At 41.7% G+C, this 20,084-nt stretch overlaps 1 protein-coding gene across 7 annotated transcripts in view; it reads left to right on the forward strand.

Moving 5' to 3' along the window:
* The first annotated feature begins 9,012 nt into the window (after positions 1-9,012).
* HHAT (hedgehog acyltransferase) overlaps positions 9,013-20,084 on the forward strand; it is a 365,509-nt gene continuing 354,437 nt past the window's right edge. For 4 of the 7 annotated variants that reach the window (XM_079945494.1, XM_079945500.1, XM_079945498.1 and 1 more), the window contains exon 1: positions 9,126-9,178. The gene's annotated coding sequence lies outside the window, so the exon portion shown is untranslated. Of the gene's footprint in view, positions 9,179-9,886; positions 10,026-20,084 lie in introns of those variants that run through there. The other 3 variants (XM_079945495.1, XM_079945499.1, XM_079945497.1) reach the window with 2 other exon arrangements.

Genomic DNA, 20,084 nt, shown 5'->3' on the forward strand with positions numbered 1-20,084 from the left:
TGCAGGGGACACGGGTTCGTGCCCCGGTCCGGGAAGATCCCACATGCCGCGGAGCGGCTGGGCCCGTGAGCCATGGCCGCTGAGCCTGCCCGTCCGGAGCCTGTGCTCCGCAACGGGAGGGGCCGCAACAGTGAGAGGCCCGCGTACCGCAAAAAAAAAAAAACAAAAAAACAGAAAAGTAACAGTCCGTTGTAAGCCTGTAGTTTGACCTGCACATGATCCCTCCCGTTGCTCTTAGTCACTTCCCATCCAGGGCTTCTTCCTACGGCCTAGAACTCAAGGTCATCTACAATCTTCTCCCAAACTAGAAGAGATTGGAGTCCTTCCCGGTTCTTAGCAACCTGCAGGCCCTCAGAGGAAATGACTCTAGTAACTTCTCTTTATCTTCTAAAACCCACATCTTTAGAAGGGAGAAAGATGCCTGGATAAAGCAAACAAGAGATAAATCACAAACTATGAATTTTTTTCCCTTGCAATTTGGTTAGTTCATGTATTCCACACATATTTATTGACTATGTACTAGGTACTATGTTATGTAGTACTGGAGATTTGGTGGTGAACAAGACAATTCAAACTCTTGCCTTTCTGGAGTTTATATTCTATAGGGGCTGTTTTCAGGGGAGGGTAGACACTAACAGGTCGGGTGCTTTTCAACCTTCTCGCAAATCACACCTCCCAGTAAGAATACTTTTGCACAGCTGAGAAATTCATTCGTTTTCTCTTCTCCTCACCCAACAGAATAAAACGTTTTGTAGAGTAACACTCTTATTACGTATTAAAAAAAAACCAGAATTAATATTAATACTTGAATGCAGCATAGAAAAAATTCCCAAATAAGCAATACAAAGACAAAAATTACGCAAGATTTTATTTAGTGCACTAGGTGCTTGTACGCTTCTCAGTTCATTCCAGTCCAGAACATACAAGGACAATACTTCGTGCATCAACGCACGAGCCTGTTTCTCTCCTTTGTTTTAATCAGTTTTAAAGTTTGAAAATCCTGGTTCATGCAATAATGGTAATAATAGTGATGCATTCTTTTTTTTTTTTTTTTTTTTTTTTTTTGCGGTACGCGGGCCTCTCACTGTTGTGGCCTCTCCCGTTGCGGAGCACTGGCTTCGGACGCGCAGGCTCAGCGGCCATGGCCCACGGGCCCAGCTGCTCCGCGCCATGTGGGATCCTCCCAGACCAGGGCACGAACCCGTGTCCCCTGCATCGGCAGGCGGACTCTCAACCACTGCGCCACCAGGGAAGCCCCTGATGCATTCTTTTTACCTGGCAATGGAGATTCTTCTTTAATCTCACCCTAAAATGGTGACGAATTTAATGCCTTGTGATCATCCTTTAGTGCAAATGAAGAACTAAGGTGCAATAATTCATTTGCCTCTCTGAGGCACCAAGTTTAGGTCAATTATTGATTCAGAATTTTAAAAAAGAAAATGGTTTTTTCATCTGAAAGAATTTTCTTAGTATTTATAATTTCTCTTCTGGAAAGTAATGATTACACATTTGAAACTGAGAAATGGAATGTAACAATTTCCCTAATTTGATTTCCGTCCCTGTCTTTACTGATAATGTCCTTTTCAATATGTTGTGATAATACTGGGAACAAGTAGGAGCGAGGGTGATTGCTTTCACATTACTTGCCATAACAAAATGTCGTTTGGAATCCTGGATATGTTTAGCTTGCTGAATTATCATGTTGTTTTCTCCCTGAAGTTATAAATTTCAGTTTATTAAAAATATCAGTATCGGGCTTCCATGGGGGCACAGTGGTTGAGAGTCCACCTGCCGATGCAGGGGACACGGGTTCATGCCCCGGTCCGGGAAGATCCCACGTGCCGCGGAGCGGCTGGACACGTGAGCCATGGCCGCTGAGCCTGTGCGTCCGGAGCCTGTGCTCCACAACGGGAGAGGCCACAACAGTGAGAGGCCTGCGTACTGCAAAAAAAAAAAAAAAAAATCAATATCATCAGTTAAATATACTAATTCTAAATCCCAAACATCATCTTCAAAAGTGAGATTGCTTGCCAAATGAGATTGCTTTTCATATAGAAAAATGTGACTCATTTCTGAGTTTACTCACCATGCTTAATAGTGAGTCACATTTTCCTTGGGTTCCCTTAGGACAGTCAGTGAACTTCATTCAGTATGCTTCAGCATGAGGGTCTGGCTAGCTCCAGTCTGAACAAAACACGTCAATATTTTGGCTGTTCCATGAGCTCTCTTTAATAAATTTAACACCTTCACCATGGTTTACGCGGGCCTCTCACTGTTGTGGCCTCTCCCGTTGCGCAGCACAGGCTCCAGACACGCCGGCTCAGCGGCCATGGCTCACGGGCCCAGCTGCTCTGCGTCACATGGGATCCTCCCGGACCGGGGCACGAACCCGCGTCCCCTGCATCAGCAGGCAGACTCTCAACCACTGCACCACCAGGGAAGCCCTCTTTTTTTTTTTTTTAAACACTTCCATGAGATACAGCAGAATCATTTCTAGAGATGTCAAGTAGAATTCCTATTGATTCTAAGCACAAGTGTTATTAGTAGCTCTTAACAATATTTAAATAATTGTTGTTATGTTTTCTAGCCACATCTGCTGGCTCCACCACTCACACTTCCTTTATTATTTTTCCAGTTTGATAGATATTGACCGACAAGGCATTTTTTTCCAGTTTTGTAAATACATCTGACCCAGTGTATGCCAGGTTAAATTTAAACACACGCACACGCACACACACAGACACGTTCCTTGTCATCTTGCATAAACTAGAAGAGTTGAATAACTTAGAGCATCCACGTTCTTTTGGAGATGGATCTCAAACTCGATACTGGATTTTAACTACATGAGGAGCATGGCTTTGGAAGTTTCTGCAATAGTGCAGATTCAACTAGAAATAGTATTATCCCAAAGAGTTGTAAATTTTAATTTATCAGCTGATTTAGCATTAAAAATCATACGCATCATTTCTATTTATGTTAGAAGAGTAATGTTTTAACATCTGTATGAGCCATTTTCTCTTTGCCAAACCATATGTAACAAAATCTCATTAACAGTCTGTAGAACAACTAAGAAACTGTGCCAATAATTTTTCGTCTTTTGTTTTCATTTAAAAGTGTTTGAGTGGCTTGTTGACAAGTCCAGTATGCTGTGTTTCTAAGTGTCCTACTTAGTTTTGAAGGTGTCATTACAAATAATATATTGGGATTTGTCGCTTTTGTTGGATTTTACTCACTGAAAAAAATACTGTAAATAATCTGCCTCATAAGATCTTCCATTCTTTTTTTCTTTTTAGAATGCTCCTCCAATGAAGTTGAAGCTTACTATTAGAGCCAATATTTTTCTCAACATTGTCTACAGTTCTAGATACCTAGAATTTGAACTGGGGCGTTCCTCCAATTTTCCCTTCATCATTCTTTGCTCTTGTAATGGTAAGGAGAAATCCCATTAAAGGGAAATTCATGCTAATTTAATTAAATGTACATTTGACACAAACCTGAAACATATCATGTTTGATAACATTCTTTCAGAAAAATGCTTTACAATGAAGTCTGAAAAATTTTAATATAAAATATAAATTCTGGTTAATTGTCTTGTAATGGTGATGGTCATATTCACATCATATACCAAAATATCAAATGAGATGTTAATTAGAAGAAGGCAGAATAACTTGTATTAGTCAACTGAAATTCATCATAGCCTTCCATTATTTCTCTTAATTCTGTTCCTAGCAAACAGATGCAGTATTTCCAAGTTCACAATTCTTAATAAAAATCCAGTGATGTAGAATCCAGTGATTCTCATTCTATTCTATTCTACTCTATTCTATTGTACTTTGTTTAAAAAAAATTAAGTCTGGTTATGACCCGTTAGCTTTATTTTACAATCTACTAAAGTATTATGTCTTGCAAATAGCCGGAATAATACTGGCATAGATAATAAACACCTGTTAAAAAACCAAGAGAAGTTCAGAGAGTGGCAGTGCTATAGTAAAATATAAAAGAATAGTGTAATAGAACAGAGAATGACTGAGCAGAGACTAATTTTGCCAAGGTGGTCAGGGAAGGCTTCTTGGAGGAGGTGGCATTGAATTGTCCTCTGTAGAGTTTACGCTACTGATATGAATCCATTCTTCAGCATTCATGGGCAGTTTGAATTATATTATTTTAAATATACTTATTATTTTTTAGCTGTTTTGTGTATATTTGATGAATCCCCAGCTAGACTGCAACTTCCTGTGGGACAAGTCTTTTTTTCACTTAAAAAATCTCCCCCAGCATTCAATTTGTGCTGTGTGTAAAGTAGATGCTGGACAAATGCTAGGTCAATGTTGACTATTGCAAATCACCATAAAGTAGAGCGAACATCCTCGTAGGTGGAGCAGATGAGAGCCTGTGCCAGGTGGTGAGGGTTGGGAAGGCCCTTGAATCCTTCTGAATAGCTCCCCATTATTGCCTATGCCTGAAATTTCATAATTAGAAATTCACTCCTTTATCTTTAAGCCTTTATCAATTAAGTCTCAACAATCATTTGTGCCTCTGTTGAATCAGTATAATTTCTATGAGTCATAGTTGAATTCACAAAGAAGAGTTGGCTGGTTAATCCTTCCTAAGCACCAGTCCTGCCATCTGGAGAGTGGCTCCCCGGTGCTCAGGGCTGCCTGTCGAGACAGGAGGCCCCACTAGACTACTTAGGCCCCACTAACCGAGAGGGCCGGAGAGAAAACATGCCCAGTGAAGGCACCTGATTAATGACTTTAGGATCAAAATAATGGTATAAAGAATGACTGACCATTAATTGCCCACATTTACATACTAATTTTGATATTTTTGCTTTTAAAGAAACATAATACCAAGGCACAAATTAGTTTCCTCTTTTAAACCTCAGTTATCATCAATTTTGGTCAGTTTACTCTAGGCATGGTTCGCTTCTCAACTCCAGGGAGGAATTTCTCTGGCTTTACTTGAATGGTCAGAACAGAGGCCTTCCAAGGCAAAGCAGCTCTGGCTATGTCTGGGCCCTGGACTGGTCACTTCAGCTCCGAGTCAGGGAGCTCCAGAACCCTGATACTTCTGCTCTAAGACAGGCACAGATCACTGAAGGCCAGATACTTCCGCCTATGTGTAAAGCACTGAAGAGAGAAGGGAAAATCCTCTCCTCTTCAACACCCACGACTTTTCTCCTGGTGTCTAGATTCTGACATTTACTCCAGTTATCTTCCCTCTCACTTCCAAAAGGGGCTGAATATCCAACCATCCACTCCTTCCACTGTAAACCCTGGCCTTTGCGAGATGTCCATGCTTTTTGACAAATGGTGTTGGGAAAACTGGATATGCACATGCAAAAGAATGAATCTGGACCCTTGCTTTACCCAATATACAGGAATTAACTCAAAATGGATCAAATATCTACTATAAAGAACTAAAACTATAAAACTATGGAAAAAAACAGGGGAATATTAGAGGAAAAGTTTCATAACACTGGATTTGGCAATGATTTCCCGGCTATGACACCCAAAGTGCTTGCAGGGAAAAAAATAGATATACTGGACTTCATCAAAATTAAAAATTTTTGTGCATCAAAGGACACAATCAACAGAGTGAAAGGGCAACCCACAGAAGGGGAGAAAATACTTGGAAATCATATGTCTGATAAGTGGTTAATATCCAGAATATATAAAGAACTACAGCCACTCAACATCAAAAAGACAACCTGATTAAAAAACGGGCCAAGGACTTGAATAGACATTTCTCCAAAGAAGACTAGTAAATGGTCAATAGGCACATGAAAAATGGTCAGCATCACTAATCATTAGAGAAATACAAATCAAAATCACAATGATTTATCACCTCATACCTATTAGGATGGCTGTTATCAAAACAAACGAATAAACACAACACAAAACAACAACAAAAAACAAATGAATTTCAAAATAAAGTGAGGATATAGAGAAATTGGAATCCTTGTACGTGTTGCTTGGAATGTAAAATGGTGCAGCTATGGAAAACAGGCTATGGAAAACAGTATGCCTGTTCCTCCAAAAATTAAAAAAATAGAATTACTATTTGATCCAACAATTCCATTTCTGGGTATATACCCAGAAGAATTGGAAGCAGAGTCTGGAAGAGGTACTTATATACCCATGTTCACAGCAGCATTATTCAGCGTAGCCAAAGGTAGAAGCTACTCAAGTGTCCACTGATAGGTGAATGGATAAAGATTGTCTATACATACAAAGGAATACTATTCAGCTTTAAAAAAGGAAGGAAATTCTGGCACATGATACAACAGGCTAAGCCTTGAGGTCATTATGCTAAGTGAAATAAACCACTCACAAAAGGACAAATGCTGTATGATTCCATTTATATAAGTGGCCTAGAGTAGTCAAATTCATAGAGACAGAAAGTAGAATGGTGGTTGCCAGGGACTAGCATAGTGAGGAGTTACTTTTTAATGGGTACAGAGTTTCAGTGCTGCAAGATGTAAAGAGTCTGGAGTGGCACAACAATGTGAATATACTTAACACTGCTGAACTGTACACCTAACAATGGTTATGATGGTAAATGTTGTGTTATGTGTATTTTACTACAAAATTTTAAAAAACTCGATGCTATTAAGCTTGTCCCCTTTTAGAATGTAAAACCCAAGGCTGTATATAATTTGCTGAATTAAAAATAATGTTTAAGGTACTTTAATTACGGTATGGTTATGTGAATGACAAAGTTGATAGATTCAACATAGAACAATTTGCTAAGATAGACCCTAGGTTAACAGACAGCATGCAGAGTTGGCTAAGGTGTTTATACTTAGGGAAAATGTTTTAAGGAGCTTTTACTGTTTAGATAGTTTCAGCATTTAATACATGATTGTGCAATGGTGAGATTCTAGAGTTTGTAAAACTGACATTATAAGAAAAGTCCTTTGTTTTTCAGGGGGTATCACCTTAAGATTTTTCTGTTATAAAATTAATTTGTGCTTAATAAAAAAGTGGAAAAATTAAGAATAAAGTCCCACCACCCAAATTTAACCTTATTTCCTTTCCAATCATTTTTCCATGCACAAGTTTAAAAAAATATTTAGGGCTTCCTTGGTGGCGCAGTGGTTGAGAGTCTGCCTGCCGATGCAGGGGACGCGGGTTCGTGCCCCGGTCCGGGAAGATCCCACATACCGCAGAGCGGCTGGGCCCGTGAGCCATGGCCGCTGAGCCTGCGCGTCCGGAGCCTGTGCTCCGCAACGGGAGAGGCCACAACAGTGACAGCCCCGCGTACCGCAAAAAAAAAAAAAAAAATTAGTTATGATCATATTACATATGAATAGTAACCATTATTTTAAGAGGTTGCAAGTATAATAGATGACAGAGTATATAAGTTTTAGTTTAATTTCCACTTTTTTATTTTTGGAAAATTACGGAATTTTCAGGATATCCCCCCCCAGTTATAGTATATTTTGGTGCATTATACTATATTTACCTTATTATGGTATAAATTAAAACAATATAAATTAAAATTGAAATCTTTATTTGTAAAGAGCATTTTCTACATTATGGATTATCTCCTTTGGATTTATTCCCATAAACAAAATTCAACATCAAAAGGTTTAAACATTAAGGGTTTTCATAATTGTAAGGGTTTTGATATTGCCAAATCGCTTAACTACCTAAAAAGTGTATAAGTGCCGTCACACAGCACCCTCGCCAGTCTTTAATGTCATTTATTAATTTTTGTCAACTATTTTTGTGAAAAATTGTGTTATTTTACTTTGCACTTCTTTGAGCTTCTTTCAGTATGTTTGTGTCCTTATTGTATATCCTAGTTTTTTTTTAGTGGCTTGTTTATTCATGTGTCTTGCTCATCTACAATTGGATTCTAATGTTTTCTTATTAATTGTATTTAATTTATATATAATAAACAGTAACACTTTGTATCATAGTTCCTGCAAGTACTTTCCCCGGTCTATTGCTTACATTTCAATTTTGACTATTTTTATTGAATTGATGTTTCTAATTTACCTATGATGGAATCTGCCCTTATTTTCATTTGTGTTTTCCAGTGAATATGTTGTGTGTGCAGAAAGTGGTTAAATGTAAATGACAGTGAACCTACATTATTGTCCAATAGTGTCATTTAGAAATAACACAGGAGTTATCTCATTCCTGTCCCTGAGTCTGACACTACCTGAGTAGTGAGAGTTCTTACTCTGTCCCTCCCTCTGCCAAACCCTTCAGGTGAGGGTTGCCAGATCAAATACAGGATGCCCAATTAAATCTGAATTTCAGATAAACAACAAATACTTTTTAAAAAAAGCATCAGTATGTCCCAAATATTGCATGGGCCACACGGATACTAAAAAAATAGTATTCATTGTTCATCTGAGACTAGATTCAATTTTAGCTGGGCATCCTGTATTTTTATTTGCCACATCTGGCACTCCTACTTGGGACTAGTTTATTTACACCTGCTTACTTAACACCATCCTGTACTGTGTTGGGGCTGCGGATGGTGGGAGCTGAACGAGGAGATAGTTCCTGTCCTCAGAGAGTTTATATTCTTGTTTCCCAGAGAATTTTGCGATCAGAAAAATAATCTCCTGGACTATTTCAATGACTGCTAGAATAAACTTTGAGCACAGCCTCTGTATTTTCCTGCTGCCTAACGCAGAGTTGTCCACGTTCACCTGACCACAGAACCACCTGAAACACCCCTCCCCTGGGGAGTCTGATTCTTTTGGTTTGAAGAGGGATCCAGGTGCCAGCGGTTTTAACAAGAGCCCAGGTGATTCTCCTGCCCAGGAAAGTCTGTGGAACTCTGGCAGCCTTGGCGTTGGAGGCCTCTGAGTAACACCTGGCATAAAGTCACGGTCCAAGGCAGCTTCAGATCTTCCACTCTTTTACGATCTATTCAAAATCACTGATATACATTTTGCAGTGCTGATCATCTTTGTAAGCTGCTTTACAGTTCATGAAGTTCATCCCATTTGGTCTTCACTCTAATTCTCCAGGAAAGCCGGGAAGCTTATTTCCGCTTTACAGAGAAGGACAAGGAGGCTCACAGGAGGCTCAGCTAAATTCACACAGCAAGCTCCAGAAGCCGCCGGAGCGGCAAGGCCCGCCCTCTTTCCACCCCACCGAGCTACCTCCTTTCGCGTACAAAGTACGTGGGGACCACTGGGGCTGGACTTCAGGTGACTTCCGCTCCCAAACCTGCAGCCCCAAGGCGTGCAATTAACAAACGGGGGTGGAGAGGTCCGTGCGCTGCTGGGCGCAGGCACCGGGGCCCACGGGTGAGCGGGGGCTGGGGCTCCGCGGGCCGGCGCCAGGCGCTCCGGGTGCGGAGTGGCGGGCAGTCCTCCTGCGGGACCCCTGCAACCGCGCGGCCTGCTCGCCACCGCTCCCGGGGCGCCGCCTGCTTGCGAGCCCGGCGGCCTGGAGCGGCGCGCGCGGGCACGGCGGCGGCGGGGACGTGCTCCGAGGACGCGCGCGGGGCTGGTTCTCCAACCGCCGCTCCCGGGGAAGAGGGCGGCTTCCCGGGAAGCCCGTCGCCGCCGCCGCCGCCGCCGCCACCGCCGCCGCCGCCGGCTCGGAGGTGCGGAGAGGGTTGTTGGGAATTCGGGGCGCGCGTGAGCGTCACCAACGCTGCCGCCACCCGGGACAGCCCGGAGGTTGGTAGCTGGTGATCGTAGCGGGTCCTCGGGAAGTTAGGTGTTGACTTTCTGCTTCGACTGACTCGGTTGAGAAAAAGAAACGCCCGATACGCTTTCTGTTTCCAATTCCCGTTCCTGCGTGCGCGCCCGAGGGCGGAGCAGAGGAGCGAAGACAAAGGCGGTGGCGGGGGGGTGAGGGGGGCGTGCGCCCGGGTCAAGGCTGCGTTCCACCCCCGGCCGGCCGAGTCCGCTCACGCCCCTGCCAGCGTCCCCCATCCTTGGCATCGTCCCCAGTTTCTGGCACTGTTGCTGGAAGTGTGGACGCCGGTCCCCTTGGCGATCTTAGAAGTGCGCCTGCCTGACTGCTGCGGTTCCAGTGACCCCCAAAGTTAGAGACTTTTGCTTTCTACTCTCCGGACTCAGTTTCCCTCTTTTCTTCTACCTGTGGCCTTTAGGTGGCATCAGTCTTGATGTGGAAAGGCCCTCCTCCTCTCAAGCCCTACAAAGTGGGCGGGAGAGGTACTAGGATGGATAGCACTGGTGGTGAGAAATGTGCTGCTTCATTGCTTCGTGGCTCTTGGATCAGGGCAGTCAGGCTAGCCAGTTGGTATCCTCGGTGGTTTACATTATATGGGGGTGCGACTCACTGTTTCTGTCCTTTTCTGATTTGTATTTCTCCTTCATTCATTCGCACAGCTAGGAGTTTACTTCCATGTGATAAGTGCTATGGGAACACGAGGAGAGGGAAGGCTTTCCTGAGGAGGGGGTGGTTTTTATACTGGAATTTGAAGAATAAGTATGATTTTTTTTTTCCCTTTCATTCTTCATGTTCCGCCTTTCCTATAATTTGTCTCCCTCCTTTCTCAGTGGCAGCCCCTAACTGTGATTAAGTGTTGGGTAGGAACCGTCAGTTCTGACTTGAAAGATTCAGCGAATAGTGATGGGGACGATGTGCTTGTCAGGTGCTTTAAATCCATTATTTTTAAACCTTGCAATAACTGGGAAGGATACCTAGTGTTAGCCCTTTTCACAGCAGAAGAAAGGAATACTTAGATGCCAGAGCCACAGAAAGTAAGTGCTGGGGTCGGGTTTTGCACTCCTCTTTCTGGGTCAAAGCCTATGCTTTATCTGCTGTTTACTTTGCCCCCTCCTTGGGAAGTAAGTTATATAGACTAACTTAGAGTGAAGGCCAAGTCTTTAGAGAGAGCAGTCATTTTGTGGGTGGCTAGATGTTGGTGGGAGCTCTGAAGGTAATGTCAGGGACTAGCCAGGGTGAGCCTTACTCATCTGTGTGTCTTCTTCCAGGCCAGGGCCTGGCCAAAGGGAAGTGCTCCTTAACCGTTGCCTGGGAGTTCCATGGCTTGGGTGAGAGCCTTGATTCTTTGTAGGGGTTCCTTACCCTTTTTTTGTGCCATGGACTTCTTTGGAGTCTGGGGAAGCCAATTTTTAAAAGGCATTTCAAAGTACATAGAGTTACAAATTATATTGAAACAGTGATCAAAATAGTGTAAACCCCCCAACATTTATAATAGTATTTTTTTTCTTGATTAGTGCATTAAGTGACAAAATTCAGGGCTGTATCAGGTAAGTCTCAGAATTTCAAAGTAGTGATGCCCATGTAAATGATGTTTTGCAGTATTTGCAACAGCTGCACTGTAGTATGACAGAATTTGTGACACTTATTGGTGACAGTCACCAGAAATGCTCTTACTAGTGTGATTTGCTCTTCGCACTTACAATCAAATGAAATCCTGAATTTCAGTTAGAGGTTCGCGAAAATACAGACATATGAGAAAAGAAATTTAAGTTCATGGCCTCCTGAATTCTGCCTATGGACATCTTGTGGGTGGAGGGCTGGGTATCGAGATTACAAACCCAGCCAGTGGTGGTTTTTCTTCCTCCACGTTCTTGCTGGCCACCCTACAGCGTTACTAATGGCTGTTCCCTTCTCCTTCAGTTCGTGTCTCCTTTTCCGCAGGTGCACGGTTGTTTGTGATGATAAAAGCTGTTGAGAGAGAATTGCTGGATTGTTTACATGCTCTACCTCTCTTGCTCCTTCTGTGCGTAATTCTGCTGGAGAATATTCCAGCGATAGTGGATTTATTTGTGTCATATAATGCATGACCATCTTCCCTTCCCTCCCTCCAATGGTGTATGGTATGACCAGTGTCAGGGAAGAAAAAAGGAGTTATCACTACATATCCTACAGACATTTAAAAAATCTTCAGATGTTATTATGAACAATTTTATGGTAATACATTTGAAAATTCAGATGAAATGGACAAGTTTTTTCAATAAAATACCTCATAAGACATAAGAACTAGAAAATCTGTATAGTTCCATATCTATAAAGAAATTAAATATGTAATTAAAAATCTTTTCATAGCAGAATTTCCAGGCCTCGATGGTGTCACTAGTGCAATATTACAAACATTTTAAAAAATGAAAAAGAAGGAATACTCCCTGACTGCTTTTATAAGGCCAGCATAACCTTGTTACTAAAGCTTGATAAGGAGGTTACAAGAAACTATAGTCCAAACTCTCACAGAAAAGAAGCAAAAGCCCTAAAATGGGTATTGGTGAATCAAATCTAGCGGCCTATACCTATATTTATAGGATACCAAACCATGACCAAGTTGGATTTATTCCAGGAATGTAAACTTTGTCTAACATTAGAAAATCAATAAATAATTTAACCACAGTCACAGAATAAAGGAGAAAAACTACTTGATAAACTTCAACACCCATTTGTGATAAAAATTCTTTGCAAAGTAAAACATTATTGAGAGAATTTAAAGTTTTAAAATAATGAAGGGTAAGTCATTGCTCTACAAATAAATGTGTGGATTCAGTATAATCCCAATCAAAATCCCAGCAGATTTTTTCCAAAAATAGTAAGCCCATTTTAAAATATATTTGGAAATTCTAGAAAATCTAAGTAAAAGAACACAATTGGAAAACTCAAGCTAATAGATAGTACTGTACGTAGCTTGTCAGCATGGTGTTGGCACAGTGCTAGACAGGCCACGGAACTGAGTAGAGAATCCGTGAACAGCCTCACATGTATGAGGTCTCTTGATGTATGAGAGAAGTGGCGCTGCAGTGCTCTGGAGAAAGGACAGCCTTTTCAGTAAACGATGCTGGGCCAATTGGATATTGCAAATGGACAAGATGAATTTTGATCATCTACCTCACCCCATACACAAAAATTAATCTAGATACATCATACACCTAAATGTGAAATCTAAAACAAGGAAGCTTCTGGAAGAAAGCAAAGTCAAACACCTTTATGACAAAGGTTTATTGACTAGGACACAAGAAGCAGTAGTTATAAAGGAAAATATTGGTAAGAACTACTGTTCATCTAAAGATTCCATAAAGAGAGTGAAAAGGCAAGCTACAGAATGGGTGAAGGTATTTGTGATGGTTATATCCCATAAAGGACTCATACCCAGAATGTAGAAATAATTTTTACAAATCATTGAGAAAAAGCCCAGTAGAAGAACGGGCAAGTCACTTCCTCAAAAGATTTCCAGATTCCCAATAAACATATGAAAAAGTGGTTAACCTCATTAGTAATTAGGGAAACGCAAATGAAAACTACAATGGGATATCACTCTATACTCAACAGAGTGGCTAAAAACAAAAAACAAACCCAAAAACCTGGCAATGCTGAGTATTGGTTAGGATATGGAAAACCTGAACTTCTCATACATTGCTGATTGTTATGAAAATTAGTGTAACTTCTGGAAATTGTTTTGCAGTATCATTTACTAAAGATGAACATACACATCCCCTATGACCTAGTTTCCTGTTTAGTGTCTATCATTCTTTGATAACCACTAAGCAGTAAGACAGGCGTATTTGTACCGAAAGACATGTAAAAGTATATGCAGAGCAGTATTATTCCTTATAGCCCCAAGTTGGAAACAACCCGTGGGTTCATCCAGAGTGGAATGGACAAAAGCCTAAGTAAATTGCTTATACAATGGTATACGCCACAGTAATAAGAATAACAAATTATTGCAAGTGGGGCCAAAAGAAGGTAGACACAAGAGTAAGAGCTATGTGATTCCATTTTTTTTTTTGAAGTCCGAAGATGGGCAAAACTAAATAAACTAGGGCGTTAGGAGTCAGGCTAGTGGTCACCTTTAGTGGAGTTATAAGGAAAGAACAGAAGGGGCATTCAGTTTTTCATCTGAGCAGTAATTCCTGGCGTGAGTCTGCTTTTGGAAAGCCTTACATTTTTTTTTCTTTAAGCATACTTTAATACAAAGTTTACTTAAAATATATTATTAAAAAAATTGATTCACTCAAGATGCCCCTAATCTGGAGAGTGGAAGATGTGGTGGGCATGATTCTCGGTGATTAAACAGGCTTAAAATAGGTTGAGAATTTTCCGGGGAAAGGATGCAATATCACACCAGTAGCTTTTCTGAACTAGGGGCTTATAAATCTGACTCCGTTTCTGCCAATCTTTAACAGCAGAGATCTGGCTTAAGGGCAGTTCATATAAAAGGACTTAAGAGTTATGTTTGATATTAAGATTGATATCAGTGTGAGACAGAAGCCAAAAAAAATGCTAAGTTGAGAACTGAATGCAAAATTTTTGTTTTCAGGTTTCATTTTCTTGCAATTTAAGTGTTTAAAGTTTATAACCATTAGATTAAAATATTCTGATGTTTTATATAAATCCCTTTAATTAGGTACTTTCCTTCCACTAGGCCATGAACTAATTGAGGGCAAGGGTAGCATATTAGTTTCTGTAACAAATGACCACAAACTTAGTGGCTTCAAACAACAGAAATTGATTACCTACAGTTCTGGGGATCAGAAGTCCACAATGGGGTGGCAGGGATGCATTCCTTCTGGAGGCTTGGAGTGGTGGGGGGCGAGGCAGAGGAATGGTGTCTTTCTTCGTTGCTGCTGTTCTCTGCCTCTACCATTCCTTTGTTCTCGGCCCCTTCCTCCATCCTCAAAGGGTTATCTAACCTCTGCTTCCATCATCATATCTCCTCTCTGTCTCTGACCCTCCTTCTTCCCTCTTAGAATGACCCTTGTGATTACATGGGCCCACATAGATAATCAGGGATAATGTCCTCATCTCAAGATCTTTAACTTGATCACATCTGCAAAGTCCCTTTTCCATGTAAGGTAACATATTTACATGTTCAGGGATTAGGGCATGGACGTTTCTGGGGTAGCTGTATTTGGGGGATCCTACAGACGGAATCTTTATATTTTGCCTTCACAAATAGTGCAGCTCCTGATCTTCGGTAGGAGCTCACTGATACCTGTCGAATGCAGGAATGAGTCTAAGATTTCACTATTTGACGTATACTTTCGGAAGAAGAGAGACGATGGTCTTGTCCTACTCTTGCTCTGCCACAGCTGGAATTTTGGGTTCAGCTTTAGGTACCTATACTATAAAGAGACAACTGACAGAATGGGAAAGGGTCTGGGAAGCAAGCCACTGAAATGATTGAAGGAAGCATGGGGGTTTGTCCTGGAAGAGGGCTTGGGATGGAGCGGGTAGCATTAATTATCTCTAAATATTTGAAGGAGTATGATTGGCAAGAATAATTAAGCCTTTCAGTATACTTAATAGTAGCAGTAATATTAAACACAACAAGAATGAGCATTTTAGAGCTTACAATGGCCAAGGTAAGATTCTATCTCTTTGTAAACCCGTTTAATCCTCACAGCAACTCTCTGAGGGTTATTATTATCTCTATTTCATAAGTAAGGACATTGAGGCACAGTGAGGTCATGCAACTTGTGCTGGGTCACACAGCTAGAAAGTAGCAAAGCTGGGATTCAGCCTTTGGCATTCTGACTCCAGAGCCATCCTCTAAACTATCATACTATCCGGCCTCCGTGCTTTTAGTTCCTGCAGGTACAATAGGACTAGTAGCAGAACGTTTTTTAGAAATAGAGGGGCAGATTTTGACTCAGTTTAAGAAAAAAAAAGATGATAACAATAAGAACTTCTTAGAAACAGAGTTTCCCTGCCTTGCAGTGTTGCTGGAAGTGGTCAGGTAGGTTATTGTAAAAGGAATTCCCAAACTGGCTGGAGATTAGACCAGATGACAATATTGATTTTGAAATTTTGATTTGAGAACGTAATTCTTTAAAATATACATCTCTCTCAACCTTTGTGACATTTTATGTAATAAAGACCTACTATGAGATGTAGTTTTCCCACTAACTTTCCAGATTTTATTTATTAGGAGTTCTAACATACTGGTATGGTAAGCTACGTCCCCGCCCCTTTTTTAGGTGCCATTGCTGTTCCTCCAGTAAAGAGATGGAAGCTGTTCTCTCTTCCCCCTTGAATCTGGGCTGGGCTCTTGACCAATAAAATGTTCTTTGAATTCTGGAGCCTGGTCCTTAAGAGACCTTGCACCTCTTGCCTTTGTTCTTTTAAGACCCTGAAGCCACCATGCTATGAAGGGTCCAGCCTACTGGAGGATGAGTGCCCACATGGAGGAGAAGTAAGGCATCTAGCTGACAGCCGGCACAAAATGCCAGACATGTGGGTGAGATCATGTTGTCCTCCCCAGTTTCCTTGAGCCATGCAGTGACTTAGTCATATGAGTGATGCCAGGTGAGATCAGCAGAAGAACTGCCCAGATTGCCATCCCATAGAATCACGAGAGAGAATAGATCTTGTTATTTTAAGCCACTGTGTTTCGGGAATGGTTCATTGCACAGTGATACATAACATTTGGTGCATATTTTGAAGTAGTGATATGTATTTTTAACTATTCTGTAATTAGGCTTTTGCCCAGCCCAATGGACCTCGTCAATCTAACTGATCATTCCAGTGCGTTGGTGAAGGCTTTCTGGGTGTGGAAAAGCGTTTCTCCGTAGTATCACGTGGGTAGAAGAATAAGACTCTTTGTAAGACTCTTAAGCAGGGTTTGGAGAACACTGTACTGTGAGAAGACACGATGAATCTGGGCCTGGTTTTCCTGGTGAAAGTCATGTAATTTATATTCTGCAAAATAGGTTTCATCAAATTCTACCTGGAAAAGAGCAAAAGCCTCCTAACATCTTTTCCAGATGTGCTAGAATATTGCTCTACTATTATATTTTCTTTTCTTCAAAGCCATTGTCATTTCAGTGGGCATGGGTTCCTTTTACGTTATTACTTTGTGGTTTCCAGAGTGCTCATTTGTTCCTAAATTTAGAACTATTTCCATTTTATTCAGTCCTTACCTCTATATAACTCCTGACTTTCCCCTCTTATTTCCGAGGTAAATTGGTTTGGTTTAGTTTGTCTTCTTCAGTAAATCTTCTAAGGAACGTACGAGTTAGATGTTTCATGTGTATTTTGAGTACATCTAGTTGATTTTCTTCCTGGGGTGTATCTACGTTATACATAACTTTAAATTCTTTTGCATGTATATAGCTTATATTATCTTCTAACTTTCCCAATGAATTGATTTTGTCATAGATGTTGAAAAAATGAATCCTGTGAACTCTGTAAGAATAGGGAGGTGGGTGAGAGAAGGCTCTGGAATTAGACTTGATAAGTATGAATCTAAGCTCTGCTGCTTACTAGCTGTGTGATTTGGGGCAGGTTTCTTGATCCTTCTGGGCTTTGGTCATCTTTTGTGTTAAATGAGGATACCAGAAGTACCAACCTCAAAGAGTTGTTACGGAGATTAAATGAAAGAATACTTGTAAAGTGCTTTCTCAGCATAAGTAATCTGTAAATACTACTTATTGTAGTACAGCTGTTGCTAAACTCTGGGAAAACTCAGAGAAAAATTTCAGTTTAGTTGGGAGTGATGATGGTGATGGCACTGGAGATTGTTAGCTTCATGCTGCGGGTGCCGTTTTAAAGTCCTCTGGTGCGTGGGAGTATTTGGTGATAGCCCATTTAGCGCTAAATATCAAAGGTGAGGAGCAGAAAAGAATTTAATGTGGGAGTGTTGGAATCCATGTGTTGTATTTATCAACAATAAAGATAAAAGACTTTTTTTTGTGTGTGTGTGTGGTACGCGGGCCTCTCACTGTTGTGGCCTCTCCCGTCGCGGAGCACAGGCTCCGGACGCGCAGGCTCAGCGGCTCAGCGGCTCAGCGGCTCAGCGGCTCAGCGGCTATGGCTCACGGGCCCAGCCGCTCCGCGGCATGTGGGATCTTCCCGGACCAGGGCACGAACCCGTGTACCCTGCATCGGCAGGCGGACTCTCAACCACTGCGCCACCAGGGAAGCCTGGATAAAAGATTTTTGAAAAGATATTGGAAGTTACTGGGGAAAAGCATCTTCCAGAAGTTCTGTGTATGCACACTTCAGGCTCTGGCATAGTGAGCTATACTTTTCTGCCAAGAGTAAAGAACAGGATTTCTGCCTAAGAGAGTGGGAGTTGAGAACTTGGGTTCTCTTTTCTGCTCCATTGCTGGCTTCTCTGGATCCTTGGGCAGATCCTGTCTTTTCTCTGAGCAAGATTCTGATTCCTGAAAAAAGAGCTAACAGGTAGCCCTCCTGGTGAGAATGAGAGTGGATGGCATCTTTGAAAGCAGGTGGAATGTTAAATTACAATGTGAATGCAAATGTACATTGCTTCAGTATAGAAAAATCCCTCTAAGCTGAGGAATTCTTGCCATTTTCCAGCTAAGATTTTATTATGTGGGCCGCTTGAGTTCTACAGTTCCCAGATAAATATAATACTTTTTGGAAATACCCAGCTTGGGGCTCTTATACCCAGTATGGGGGTAGAGAAATCTTGTTCCTCCAGTTTGACTTCTTTCCCCTAATCCCAGGGAAACCTCTGCTATGATTTTCTTCCAAGACCTAATCTTAAATGCGTTTTTTCTCTGTCTTCACTTTGTGCCCGTTTCTCACTTTCATCAATAATATTCAGCTTTGAGACACTGTAGTCTTGACAGCTTTGGAGATGCTATTTTATGTCTTTTATTTTCCTCTCCCCCCGCAATGCCTCCTGGACTAACTTGGTGTCAGGTGCAACTTAATTTTCCCTCCTCTCTGTTGCTTGGTTCCAGCACTTTCTCTCCACTTCCCACCGCGAGCCTGAATCGCTCACCTCCCTGCCTTTAGTCTCTACTGCTATGTCAAGGGGCTTCTTCCTGAAGCTTCCTGAAAAAATTAAATGTGCTGGCTCACAAGCCTGAGATTTCTTCACGTAATCAGATCCGAGCCTGTCATCATATATGTTTAAGACCCTCCGCCACTTGGCTCCTAAACTGTCCCCATTTATTTCTTCCTCACAGTCCTGACCAGTATTCCCACCAAAGTGGAAGTGTTCTCAGACACATGTTCCCCATCAGACATCCCAGCAACCCGCCTTAGCTCTCACATATCAGTACTATAACCTCCTTTATATAGATCGATCAGGTAGTCTCCTACTTAAAAACAGGCTGTGTTGCTGTAGATTGGCTGTTCCTATAGAAGTCATGTTACAAATGGTGACGAGTTTCTAGGCTATCGAATGGATGCCCACTTAGCTGATAATGTTGCTGCAGGACTGAATCTTATGCATGAAAAACAGAAAAGAGGCATTACTTACACATTTGAGTAAGGGCTTCTTTGATTTCATCGTGGTAGCTTATGCCTAAAGAAGAACATAAGCGTGTTTAGAAAATGAGACATGGAAACTTGAGAAGCCTCTGAGAGAGTTTTTAGGAACGTTTATGGGTTTGGACATTAAAAAAAAAAAAAGTTCTAGTTACATTCCCAAAGGTACAGCTTTGTGTTGTGTCATTGAATCCTTTAAAACATATCTACTCTGATTGGCTCTCTGAGTGCACAGCTGAAGTGAACAGGGAGGGGGGAAAACACTGGGGAGAGGAATTTTCTTGAGATAAGTGGACAAGAGTTGAAAAGAAGTATTAAGGAAGAAAGATCTGTTAAGAAGGACAGGTGGGTGTCTGTGTGGTGGTGGTGTTTTGAGGTCACATTCCTGGGATTGTGAATGATGAGGCAAGAAAAGTGAGGACTGTATATAATTCCTTTGGGGCTAAGAAAAGAGGTGGTGAGAAGAGACAGTGGTCAGAAAGCTCTCCAGGTGGCTCCCAAGGACAGTTTGTTAGCTGTCTGGGGTGGCCTTGGGTCGAATGTGGGGAGAGGATGGGGATGAGAAACTGGAGAGAATTCTGGGGATGCCGGTCAGCTGAAGAAGGCCCAGCGGCAGGTAGGATGCTCACCCCCTCTCCCCATGGAAGGTCAGTTAGCTGTCATCAATTCTGGAAGGAAACCAGGGCTCTGGCTAGGTAAGCTCCTGATGAGTTAAATTTACTCACTGGTCCTTCTGGCAGATCTTAGCTAATGTTTATTGAGTGCTTGCTCTGTGCCAGGCCCTGGGTAAACATTTTACATTTAATCCATTCAATAACTCTATGAGGAAACGTATCTGGAAAGTTGTGATCCACTTAAATTCCTCAGCCAGTCAGCGGCGGAGCCCGGTCTCCCCTAGGTCTG

Source organism: Stenella coeruleoalba (genome assembly GCF_951394435.1).
Source record: "Stenella coeruleoalba genome assembly, chromosome: 1".
Lineage (NCBI taxonomy): Eukaryota > Metazoa > Chordata > Mammalia > Artiodactyla > Delphinidae > Stenella > Stenella coeruleoalba.